The following is a 4,529-nucleotide window of genomic DNA, read 5'->3' as shown; positions in this document are numbered from 1 at the left end:
TGCTCCACAACCCTTTTGGGGAAGAAATTTTTCCTAATATCCAATGTAAACCTCCTCTGGTGCAACTTGAGGGTGTTTCCTTTTGTCCTATTGCTTGTTACTTGGAGAAGAGACTGGCCCCCACCTCATTCCAGCCTCCTGGCAGGGAGTTGCAGAGGGCCAGGAGGTCTCCCCTCAGCCTCCTCTTCTCCAGACTGAACCCCCCCAGTTCCCCCAGCCGCTCCCCAGCAGACCTGTGCTCCAGACCCTGCCCCAGCTCCGTTGCCCTTCTCTGGCCACGCTCGAGTCATTCAATGGCCTTTTTGGGGTGAGGGGCCCAAAACTGAACCCAGGAATCGGGGGGCGGCCTCCCCAGTGCCCAAGCACAGGGCTCAGATCCCTTCCCTGTCCCTGCTGGCCACGCTATTTCTGACACAAGCCAGGATGCCATTGGCCATTTTGGTCACCTGGGCACACTGCTGGCTCCTGTTCAGCCGGCTGTCAGTCAGTCCCCCCAGGTCCCTCTCTGACTGGCAGCTCTCCAGCCACTCCTCACCAAGCCTGCGGTGTTACATGTGGTGGTTTTGCCCCAGGTGCAGGACCTGGCCCTGAGCCTTTTGGTTAGAAGTTTCCTTACACACACAGAGGTAGGAAGAGTCCGGCCCCGCGTGGTGTCAGTTCACATCATGTGTGTTAGAAGCTGGCAGGCAGAGCTCTGGAAGCTGCTGTCTGTGAGCAGTGATCAAACAGAGCTGGTTTTGAGTAGGTTTCAGGCTTGTTTACTTGTCTTCATCAGAGTAATTGCACGGGGAACACTGACAGACTTTGTGGATGTGTGCAAGGGGAACGGGGAAGGGGTCTGGGCTGCTCAGTGGGGGCAGAGGCAGCACAGCCAGCGGGCACAGGGGTGTTGGTGGCGAGCAGCCGCGGGTTTTCGCAGTCAGCACGTAGCAGCGGTGCTAAGTCAGCCCCGGGGCAGCCCCAGCAGGAGCGACTGCGTGATTGTCGGGTGGGCAAAGGAGGAATGAGAAGCAGGGTGAGGGCGTGATTTCATTTTGGCATTTATCATTGCTGGGAGCCCCCTGGGGCAGGTTGGCAGGGCCCTTTGTGGCACAGGGCACAGCCAGCTCCCCACAGTTGCCTCTCTCCCATGAGGACCAGCCTCTGCAGCACCCAGGGCTGGTCTCCCCTCACCTCACACCTCGGGTTCGAGTGTCAAGGAGCAGGTTCAGCCCAGGCTGCAGCTCCGGGCAGAGCTTCTGGTTTCCCTTCTTAGTGTTGAATCCAAAAGTCAAGCTCTCGTGACTGGAGCCGAAAGCCAATTAGCAGCAGTTTAGCTTCATCAACTTCCTGACTGAATGTGAATTTTAATTAAGCATCCCATTTTAATTAGTCAGGCATCACATACAGTAAGCTTGCCTCAAGATTCAAAGGCTGTAGGACCTATGCTTTAATTAAAAGAAAGCACATGACTTCAACTTCTGCATCTGTGACAGCTCCTTGTCCTGCACAAGCAGAACAGCTGGGCACAGCATCTTTTCTTGCCTTGGTTTATTCCTCTTCTCTTTCACCTCTTTTAACCAAGTAACAAGCGATAGGACAAGAGGGAATGGCCTCAAGCTGCCCAGGGCAGGGTCAGGCTGGCTCTGAGGAAGGATTTCTGTGCAGAAGGGGCTGTTGGGCGTTGGAGTGGGCTGCCCAGGGCAGGGGGGAGTCCCCGGGATCCCTGGAGGGGTTGAAGAGTCGGGCTGAGCCAGCACTGAGGGATCTGGGGGAGCTGGGAACGGTCAGGGTGAGGGTCATGGTTGGACTGGAGGAGCTTCAAGGGCTTTTCCAACCAAGATGATTCTGTAGAAGAGCAGAAGAACTGGCTTCAAGATGACTTGGTTGAAAGGAGCGAAGAAACGTGATGGTTGCAACACTTGGGATGTCAGAGCAGGTACTGAGCTCTCACAGCATAATGCCAAGAGCTTTTTAGGAATGAGTTTTCTGTCCCGGGGTAACAGAGAGCACCTAGCCCAGCTGGGGCTGGTAGGGAGGTGCAGTTATCTGAAATCTTAGGTGCAAACGGCCTTTGAAGCAGGCATAGTCCACAGCAGCCCAGAGGAAGTGGTTTTCACAGGGCACACACTTAGGCAGTGAACTCCTTGCTGCAGGACCTTGTGGGTGATAAAAGCTTGTTGGTCCATGAGGAGACAGGACAGTTCTGGGGAAGAGAAATCCGAGGTGGGTTACACAGGCTGCATGAAAGCCATGCCAGCCTCGTGAGGGTCCTGAGCTGAGAACTGGTGGAGGCTGGAAAAGCACCGTTTTACAGAAAATGCTGCACTGGGATGTACATTTGGCCTGACCTTGAACAGAAATGGCCTTTCTTGATCTCTTTTGAATTTGTGACCTTTCACCATCAGACCCAAGCTTTTTTCCCTGCTTGTGGGTACTGTCCTTGCAGGCTGTGGGTAGGCAGCTCCTGGGTGTGCAGGGGCACAGGGAGCAGGGCTTCCAGCTGGCCAGCATCTGGGCTAGCAAGTGGGTTTTGGCTTGCAGAGGAGCCCTCTCCACTGAGCAGAGGAGGGAGGAGACTGATGTCTCTGCTGAATACTCCAAGCATCTTGGCTAGTGTCAGAGCCTGCAAGCGAGTTGGGGTTTGAAACGAGAGCAACTGATCTTGCTCTTGCTGGTGGCCAAGGCGAGCTAATGTCAGGCTGCTCTCCATGTGCCAGGTGGAGCTGTCACACAGAGCTGGCTCCACAAATCCAGCACCCGATGCCGAGCGGGACCCGGCGCCTCCTAAAATAACAAGCCCAGCTCCCTCCTCGCCTGAAGGTAAACCTGGAGGAGCTTCCATTGCTGCCAACTGGGTTGTATGGGAGGAGAACCAGACCAGCTCCGTTTGAGAGACGATGCAGAGTTTTAAATGGTGCTTTTCTCCGTTTCTTGGAGCCTTCTCAGCTCTACTGAGCCACCAGCCCTCTGCACCAACTGCGCTCATCCGTGCTCTGGGACAAGGGAGAATCAAAGAGTGACAGAAATCCCTTTGTCAGCCCTGCCTGGGAAGGAAGGTTACAGAGCTATTAGTGAGCACAAAGAGGGGACGAATTCTCTCCTAAGTGCTCTGGGGACAGAGATTTAAATGCTTAGCTCCCATTAATGCTAATGTGAATTACAGAGGTCTCTTCTTACTGCCTTGAAACAAGAGCATTGAAAAAGAGGCCAGCTTTCTGCAAACAACAAATCCGCTTGATTTTTAAGACAGTGCTAAATGGTTTTTTTCTTCATTTCACACTCATTAATTCCCCTGCCTGTGCTAGCTCAGGGTGGGACTCTGCCCCGGTCCAGCACATGTGAGCTGGCTGACCCACTGCACGCTGGAGGACACTGGGTCTCCATCCACCATCCCCTGCTCTGCGGGGGGACAGTGGTCCCCAAAGTGGGGTTCCCAGCCCCTAGAAGCCCCACAGATTTTGTTTCCACATGGAGATGCAAAGTGCAACGTTCCAGCTTTTCTCAGGGAGGGGAAATTCCTCCAGCACGTGTCAGAAATATTAACAGCATCTTGTTTCCTGCAATCTGATACAGCACCCACAGGAGACAAGGCTTGAGGTCCTTCCGACCCCTGCTCCTGTGCACAGGACTCCTCCCGAGCCTCCATCTCCTGCTCCCTCCATGTAGATCACACGCTTGTGGGAAACCTGTGACTCTGCCTTCCGTGTCTGGTGATTAAATCCTTCTCCAAAGCGACAGACTGCATTAAAGCTTGGGTTTGCTCCAAGGGTCGTGGAAGGTACCTGTAGAATTTACAGACCAAATCAGTCATTTAATTTCTCTCCGCAGCCTCTGACCTATTAACATAATAACAGAAACCAGAAGAACTTTGTTTTTCCGTGGCATACGGTTATGAATCACGTTGTCACTGCGCCTGCAGCGCTGCCCTTAATGAATACATTCAGGCATGCCCACGAGTCCCTGCGCACGTTCCCATACGCACTCCGTTGTCGTATAGCATTAATTAACCTTGTTTAATGGGCTTGCAGTGATGGCTTGCAGCTCCGCATCCCCAGCAGGATGACTCTTGCCATAAGCAGCAGGGATGCAGCAGGAGAGATGGCCAGATGTTTGTCTGAGGGGATGTGTCTAGGAATGCGTCTCCGCACTGGGAGAGCCTCGACAGCCAGTTCTACCAGGAGATCTGGGCAAGCTGGAGCCATGGGCTGAGGCCAACTGGAGGAGTTTCGCTAAGGGCAAATGCCGGGTGGTGCACTTGGGCCACAACAACCCCCAGGAGCACTACAGGCTTGGGGAGGGGTGGCTGGAGAGCTGCCAGTCAGAGAGGGACTGGGGGGGTTGAGAATGAGCCAGCAGTGTGCCCAGGGGGCCAAGAAGGCCAATGGCATCCTGGCTTGTGTCAGCACTGGCGTGGCCAGCAGGGACAGGGAAGGCATCTGAGCCCTGGGCTCAGCACTGGTGAGGCCACCCCTCGATTCCTGGGTTCAGTTTTGGGCCGCTCACCCCAAAAAGGCCATTGAATGACTCGAGCGTGGCCAGAGAAGGGC

The sequence above is a fragment of the Athene cunicularia genome, assembly GCF_003259725.1.
Source record: "Athene cunicularia isolate RWA chromosome 5 unlocalized genomic scaffold, athCun1 chr5_part1, whole genome shotgun sequence".
Classification (NCBI taxonomy): Eukaryota; Metazoa; Chordata; class Aves; order Strigiformes; family Strigidae; genus Athene; species Athene cunicularia.
Note: the sequence above shows the minus strand (reverse complement) of the source record.